Genomic DNA, 9,097 nt, shown 5'->3' with positions numbered 1-9,097 from the left:
TATGTGTTTCTATTCAATTCTAATGTGCCCAGGCTTTTGTGTAGTGTGTGTGGTATGACACCTGTAGAGGAGAGAACAACAGGTACAATAAGCACCCCATCCATCCTCCACAGATGCCTTATTTCCTGGGCGAGTTCTGTGTACTTGCTAATTTTTTCAGTGCATGCGTTTATTATTATTATTATGTTGGGTTAAGTGAGATATACTCGGTTAACACCGGTGGCTGTGTACTATGCCAGACCAAAGTCAAGGCATAGTAACCAAAACAGAAATTAAAGAAGTGTATCAGTGTGTGTGTCTGTATTCAGGAATTTTCTCACAATATGACATGTATTCAATATAGTGGCCTTCTGTAGAGTGATGTATGTGTTTCTATTCAATTCTAATGTGCCCAGGCTTTTGTGTAGTGTGTGTGGTATGACACCTGTAGAGGAGAGAACAACAGGTACAATAAGCACCCTATCCATCCTCCACAGATGCCTTATTTCCTGGGCGAGTTCTGTGTACTTGCTAATTTTTTCAGTGCATGCGTTTTGTATATTGTGAGTGTTTGGAATGGATATGTCTATAATGTATGTGATTTTATTGTGTTTGTCAATGAGTATGATGTCTGGTCTGTTGTGGTAAATTGTTTTATCTGTGATTATGGCTCTGTCGTAGTACATTTTGTGCGTGTTGTTTTCCAATACTGTCTGCGGAATGTATTTGTAGTATGGTTCGTGGATGTCTGCTAATTTGTGTTTCTTTGCAAGCTCTTGGTGTATTATATTTGCTACTTGGTTATGTCTGTGTAAATAATCTGTCTGTGCCAAGAGCTTGCAACCAGAGGTGATGTGTTGTATTGTTTCTGGCATGATGTGACATTTTCTGCATGTGTCATTTGTGAGTGTTGCATCTTTGAGTATGTGTTTTCTGTAGTTTTTAGTATTTATGACCTGATCCTGTATGGCGATCATTAATCCTTCCGTCTCCCCAAAGAGGCATCCCTGAGCTAACCAGCTGTTTGACGCAGTTTTGTCAACAAAATCCTGGGCCAGATCGTAAGGATGCCTGCCATGGAGTGCCTTTCGAGCCCACGATTGCTTAATGGTGTCTATGCTTTTTATATGTTGTGTTGTGTCCATATGATGTGAGTGTAAGTTTAATGGTGTGTTATTCAAGTCTGCTAGAATTACTGCTTTATGTAATTGTGATGTTTCTTGTTTTTTGTAGAAAAACTCTCGCAGTGACTGTATTTGTTTGTAGTGAAGGTTAACTATGTCAATCAGGCCACGTCCGCCATCTTTACGTGGAAGGGTTAATCTTTCTGTGGCAGATTTAGGATGATGTTGTTTATGCTTAGTAAGTGTTGTTCTTGTTTTCCTTTGGAGTTGCTCAAGATCAGTGTGAGTCCAATGTATAACTCCAAAAGAATATGTGAGTACTGGGATGACATATGTGTTTATTGCTTTAACTGTGTGTTTTGCATTTAATTGTGTTCTGAGAATAGCATTTAACCTACTTTGGTATTCTTTAATTAATCTTTGCTTTATTTGTGTATGTTCTGTTAGTTTGGCCTGTTGGAATCCTAAATACTTGTAGAACTCGCCCTCTTCCATGGATTCAATAATGTCTCCATTTCCAAGTGCAAAATCTTCTTTCTTCAGGATTCCTTTTTCTATGTGAACTGTTTTGCATTTATCTAGGCCAAATTCCATTTGTATGTCCTTGGTGTATGAATGTGTGATTTGTAGGAGTTGATGAAGTTGTTTTTGTGTGGATGCATAAAGTTTTATGTCATCCATGTACATGAGATGTGACAGTGTAAACTGTGTTGTTTTTTCGTGTCTGATATTGTAACCATATTGCGTGTTGTTTAACATGTTGGATAATAGGTTCAGGGCTAAGCAGAACCAGAGAGGACTCAAGGAATCTCCTTAAAAAATTCCTCGCCTAATAAAAATTTGGTTTGTTTGTATGGAAGTGTTACTAACCCTCAGATGTAGTGTTGTTCTCCAGTGCTGCATAGTGTTTTGAAAGAATGCAATGAGTGATGGATGTATTTTGTACATGTGTAGAATATGTAGCAGCCAACTGTGTGGAACACTGTCGAATGCTTTTCTGTAGTCTATATATGCCATGTGTATGTTTCTGTGTTGTTTGTGTGCTTGCCGTAGAATACTGAATCTATGAGTAACTGTTCTTTGCATCCCCTGTGGTTTCTACGATAACCTTTTTGTTGTTCTGTTAGAATGTCGTGTTCTTCAATATGTTTGTATATTTTGTTTGCAATACAGGATGTCAATAATTTGTAGAGTGTTGGAAGACATGTAATTGGTCTGTATTGTGTGGGGTCTGTGGTATTGTTGTTTTTAGGTTTCATGTAGGTGATGCCCTGGGTAAGAAAATTTGGCATGTCTTGTGGATTGATGATGATGTGTGTTAGGTGTTTAGCTAGTTCCTGGTGCAGTGATGTAAACTTTTTGTACCAGAAATTGTGAATGTTGTCTACACCAGGTGTCTTCCAGTTATGTGTTCTGTTAACAGTGTATTGGAAATCATGTATGTTTATTTCAACACAGGGCATAGTTGGTATGTTGTGCAAGTTTCTGTTCTCCTCCTCAATCCAGCCTGCATCAGCATTATGCGTGACAGCACTGGACCAAAGAGAAGACCAATATGTTGTGAGTTCTTCTTCTGTTGGTGTGCCACTGTGCTGTGTATCAGTGTTTGCTTTGTTATTAATTTGTCTGTAAAAGAGTTTTTCATTGTTTGTAAATAATTTATTTTGTTGTTTTCGTAGTGTACATGTTTTGTAACGTTTGAGTCTACGTGCTTTGGCAGCAAGTTTTTGTTTTAGTGTATCAATGTATTCTGTAATGTGTGTGTTGTGATGTTCATGTTTTGTATGTGTTTTTATTTTCTTGAAAATGTTGTTGAGCTGTTTCCTTAATTTGGGTGTTATGTTGTTTTTAGTGTATTGTGTCAGCCTGCCTAATTGCTGTCTAATGTCATTTATTTGTATTTCTATTCTTCTCTGCCAGGCAGGCTTGTGATAGAATTGTGTTTTCTGTGTATTTGTCTGTGACTGTACTTTCAGTCCATGGTGTGTCACTACTGTGACTGCCCCAGCATAAACTAATGTATGAATGTCTGAGAGTGTAGAAGTTAAATGAATGTAGTGTGGTAGTAAGTGAGTGTTTACATAATTTAGTGTTTTTCCTACTTCCTTTGACGTGTTGATTTTTGGTATTCGTGGTCTTTGTGTGGGATCTGTACCTGTATATTTAGTGAGTGTTTCCTGAAATATAAGTGAGAGCGTATTAACTAAATCCATGTCTATGTTATCAGTGATGGACGAGGAAGTCTCTGTAGTAACATTAGTGGTAATTGTTGTATGTGTGTTATTATCAATGCTTGTTACTGGATTATCCTGACAGGTTACGTGATCTTCATTAATGTTAGATGTTTTTGTCTGTTGATGTATTTGATCAGCAACCTGTTGTTTGATAAGTTCAAGTGTTGTTTGTGGAATAAGGTTGTTGTGTATAATTGTTCTTTTTTGATCAACAACCCTTTGTTCAGTAACAGTGAGGTGAGGATATTGTTGTGTGAATTTATGGTGTAGTTGTTGTCTGTATGCTGTCATGTTTGTTTCGAGTTTTGTGATGGTGTAATAATTACGGATGATAAACTCATTCATTTCTACTGTCCATTTCATCCGTTGGCGTGGTTTTCCAGCCTTTGTGGTCTGTGGATGCATTGCCACAGAAACACCAAGGCTGGGTTGATTCCTCACATCTGTTGAGGGCATTGCAGTAGCCATGCTTGGGCCGGTGCTGCTTTCGCCACCGGTAACCAAGGGAGACTGTGGCCTATTTTTCGAACGTGAGCCTCTGCCTAACCCACGAACGCGAACCTTGTTAACCCAGGCGACGTCCGAATCGGTATCACAGTTAGATCTGGTTACTACCATGATAAATATCTCCACAGAATGTGGGTGTGTGGTTACTCTTAGCTTCATTTCTCCCCATAGACCTTACTGGCATGGGTGTCCCTACGAGGAGCTTGTGCTCCAGCCTGCATTGCCCTATGGATCAGTAAAATTACTGGGCTCTCCCACCACGACCAGGTGGTGACCCCGGGAGAGTTATTATTATTATTATTATTATTATTATGTAAATATAAAATAATATAATAGTTGTAATAATATTACATAAAATAAAAAATATTAAATAATAATAATAATATAATTCTACACAAAATTACAATTTATAATACAAATTATACAACATATACTTTTATAATAAAAACAAAAAAATGTAAACAAAACTTAAAATCAAGTTATGTGACATTCCTAGAGTGTTGTGGCATTCCAATTGAAAACCACTATCTTAAGTGCCTAAGTCAGCATAAATTTTTCATCTCTATATTTTAGCAGAAATATTTTCTGAGGTGAAAATACAAAATTTATTGTATTTACATGTATATCAACATAATCTAAAAAGCTTGATTTGTTTTATTTAAAATAATTTTATTCATTCAAATATCCACTTTCACACTCAACTAAACTTTCCCAATGGGAGGGAAATTTGAAAATACCATTTTTAGCATTAAGAAATGAGTTGCTTCCTCTTTTATAGCTTCACGATTTGTAAATTGTTTACCATGCATACGTTTATCAAAAGATTAAAAAAAATGTAGTAATTTGACATAGATAAGCCGGCAGAATAGGAAAGATGAGGTAAAACTTCCCTTTCCAATTGCATTATTTTGTTTCTTGTAATTGCTGCAATGTGTGGGTGAGTGTTATCTTGTAGAAACAAAAAAACCTTGATGATTCACCAAAGATGGTGGTTTCAGCCTTAATTTGTCATCTACTCTGTATAGCTGACATTCCACAGTGGCATAGCGAGGGTGTGCAAGGGGGTCTATCATGCACCGGGTACCACTTGCAGAGGAGTGCCCAAATGGTCTCCAAGACAAACTATGTGTTTCTGGAGGGGGAGAGGGGCACCAATAAAGTGTCGTGCCCTGGGCGCCAGTTATGTTCGCTATGACATTCCAGATAATTCTTCTTCAATCATCTAAGAACTGACTCCAGAAAAATCATTACAGAAATATTCGAAACACATAAGAGCATGTATTATATAACGTAAGACGATAAATCAATCTTTTTATTGTATCTAGTAAATTATAGCATATACTGGAAAGATATGATAAGATAAGGATGGGAAGATAAAAGGGAGAAGAAAAAATACAATAAAATAGAAATAATAAAGCTTTGACACCTTATTTTTGTTTGCATCCGTTAAATTTCAAAGGAAATTTGCTACTGAATTACTAAAGTTTGGCTAAGTAAAATATCAAATATAACAGTAAAAAACTGTACTAATCAAAATTACTAAAGGACTAATCAAAATATATTTGATAACAACATTAAGCCGATACAAAGTTTCTCAATGCTTTAGCCACAGCTGATCTTATGATGCATTTTATGACATGAAATTGCATCGTGTGACTCATCAGTGAGCTGTTCTAGGGTTCATATGTACAACATTTCATAAACTGAGAAATGCGGCTGTAGAAGAGCAAATGTTTTCATTAGTCTCAAATGAGAGAAGCCTTTCTGGTGTAGAGTGACTAATTGGTTGTGAGAAAACATGTGTCTTCATTTTTGCATTTTATGCATATTTTTCTATGTGAAGACATATAAATAGTGTATATTTAGGTATTTATTTTATAGCTAAAAAAAAAAGAGTGAAAATGGATATAATAGAAAGACAAGATAATGTTGATAGAGCTTAGTTGTATGAAATTGCAGTGGATAGATCTTACCATTATTTGAAGGATTTTCAAAACAAACTTTTATTTATCGACCAAACAAAATTGGATATGACATAGTAACAGGAAGAGGGCTTGCAATTCCAACACATTTTCAATTTCTGTTCTCACTTTGATTTTATTCTAGTGACAGTACTGAGCTGAGCCTCTGTATTTGGGCCACCACTAGTCACATGTAATTTATGCTTCTATACAACAGAAAGCTTATTTATCCACTGTTTCATATTTTTCCAAGGTTTGGATAATTTTTCTACATGATGCAAATGTACAGTAGGATTGAAACACGTCATTATTTTTTCTCAGACTTACCTTTTCTTTGCATTCGTAACAACATTTTTTGTATTTTCTATAATGTGCTTAAATTAATGCTATCACTAAAGCTCTTTCTTCAGAAAAAAGAACATTTTTTTAATTTTTATTTATAATACAATATAATAAGCAATTTCAGATAATTAATTAATTATAATTTACTAAAATCTATTCTTTCCTACCTGAGCCATAATACAATGTAACTTCTATAAAAACAAAAAGCTTCTCCTGTGTAGCAAACAACAAATATACTCGATATTATTCTGTTCCTGCAAAAGTCATCAGGAGCTATTCAAAATTTATTGCTACTACAGGATGTCTGAGAAGTTACTGTGTAGTGAGAAATTTGTAATTACAGTACATTAAAGTAACATGTACAGTATTGCATATGAGACCTGTAAGTTGTCCATTCGATACCAGCTGATCAGTTAACTGCGCAGTATTGCATACAACTTACAGGTCTTGTTTGCAAAGTCATTACAATTTTGATACTTTTCTGTTAATGGGTTGCCAGTTGATATATACAGTACCATGTAAAGAAACGGTTATTTTATTATGTGTAAAGTACATTCAAGAAACATGGGCAAGTACAAAAATTAACAAATAAAAAAACTTACAAATAGGATTCTCACATTACATGGGAGGCATAAAGCTGCAGATTTCATTTAACATTACTGAAAACGTTGTGATTTTTTTTCGAGTTTTAATTACTTGGTGTTTTATTAAATCTACTTGACTTTTCTTACTCTCTTACTTTTCCATTACGTCAATAAGATGACGGCACTGCACAGTGGATTACAACTACATTAACAGAAAACTACCAAAATTTCTCATCGTACAGTAACTTTTCAGACACCCTGTAGTTACACCATGCTGTGGGTAAAATTATTCACATAAAAAGTTCCTATTTACATTATTCCTATTATGCTTACATTAAATTGTTGGTTTATTTTCACATTAAAATTATCATTAAATTACAGGATTATATAGAAGTGTGTATTTCTCATCAAACAGTTGTGCCAGGTGATCACAACTCATCAATTATCAATACAAAGCTTTGTATGATAGACTCATTTCAAGGAATAGAGTGGCTCTTGTGAACTGCTTAAGAAGAGAGACTTATTGTTGCATAAGGGGGGCGTGTGTTAGTCATCGGAGGTGTTGGTGAACTTTTTAGCAAAGCTTGATAAGTGCATATTGGTGAATTTCGAAAGTCTTAAGTGGCTATAATATGATGGTTCCAAAGAAGTGGATATTTATAAACAGATTATCTTTGGTTTTAATTATAAGTTTATTGTTAATGCTGGGATTTAACCGAATCCAGGTCCTCTACCTTGATCTCCACAACAAAGTCAAATGGATATTCAAAGAAGGGTGTGGGTAAATTACGCAAGGATAATCTCAAAGAAAAGGAAAAAGGAAATCAATTGAATGACTTAATTAGTTAAGACTATTATCAAATAGAGGAAGATCTCGGTAAGAGCAGTCCAGTGACCTCAAGAACCACAAAAATTAATGAATATTTTGAAACAGTAAGTCATAAAGAAAATTACAGATACAGGACGAATCTCAATACTCATTAATATCGATATACGAACCAATACAGGATAAATTTTCACAGCTCCAAAACAAACCTCTAGGAATTAGAACAGAGGTTAATTCTTTAAAAGAAGAAAATAAATATTTACACGGAGAGTTGTCTCAATTATCCCATAAAGTAGAAGAAATGGAGAAAATATCTAACAACAACTGTCAAATACAAGGTATGTTGGAATTTGAAATAGACAAGCTGGTTAACGAGCAAAACATAAAAATATTATAATTATAAACTTTTTGTTTAACTCATCTGATTATGTTAAGGAAATTAATCAGTTTATAAAAAAGGATTTGGGAATATCTAGTAGTTACATAGAAAAATTGGTTAGATTAACCAACGACAAAACCGAACCTATAGTGAAAGTTCCTTAGACTTCTTATTCAATAGAAATTTAATCCTTAAAGAATTTTGGAGGAAGAAAGATAATTTAAATGATGCGGAATGAAAGAAAATAATATTTACAACGGATTTATGTAAGAGATCAAGGATGAGAAGAAAAAAATTATTAGCAATAATTAAACAAGAAAAACTTAATGGCAACAAAATAATTGTAACTTGGATAAAGTGATTCAATTGAATGGTGTTTCGAGAAGGAATTAACAGTGAACTTCAGAAATAGATTTGAAACGTGCCCAATTTTTATGGAGGTTACGATTAATTTCTCTCATGATAGGCACTAAGTGAAAGTACCAATAATCTAGTGGCTGTTAAATTGATACAAAATGTTTTGAAATCCTCTGTTTCAAGAAAACAAAGAATGTTATAATCGGAATATTCTATACAGTATAATACAATCCTAGAGTGTTTTATATATTAATAATTATACACTCTGAATTTCACTCTTTAATATAAAAAATTCTTTATTTAGTTATGATTATATAAAAGTTAACAGATTATATTAATATTAATTTTTACGAATTCCAATCTTTGTTGTCATAGATGTAAAGTTTTTACCCAAAATGTATAAGTTTTATTTTTGTAAGGAGGCACTGGAGCTATGATTCGGGCAATACCTTCGTAAATTAAACAAGTTTATTAATGATTCAGATACTACCTTTGCACATTGAATAAGATTTTTAATGAACAAAGTAAGCATCTTTATTAAAAATTGTATATATTTATAATTTATAAATATAGCTCAAATAAGTCTTTGTAATTGAGTAATATGTTTTGTGACTTTATTATTACAAAAATGTGTGATTAAAGAAAATGGATAAGATGTTATTACAGTGGAAATAATATGTTATAATAACATCTGAAATCCCCTATAACAGGTTAGACCCTATTACAATAAACTCACTTACTTACTTACTTATTGTTGCAAAACATTGTACTGTATTAAGTAAAAATATTGATTACAGTATATAT

This window comes from Centruroides vittatus, unplaced genomic scaffold (assembly GCF_030686945.1).
Source record: "Centruroides vittatus isolate TY-2023 unplaced genomic scaffold, ASM3068694v2 contig_370, whole genome shotgun sequence".
Lineage (NCBI taxonomy): Eukaryota > Metazoa > Arthropoda > Arachnida > Scorpiones > Buthidae > Centruroides > Centruroides vittatus.
This window is presented reverse-complemented; position numbering follows the sequence as displayed.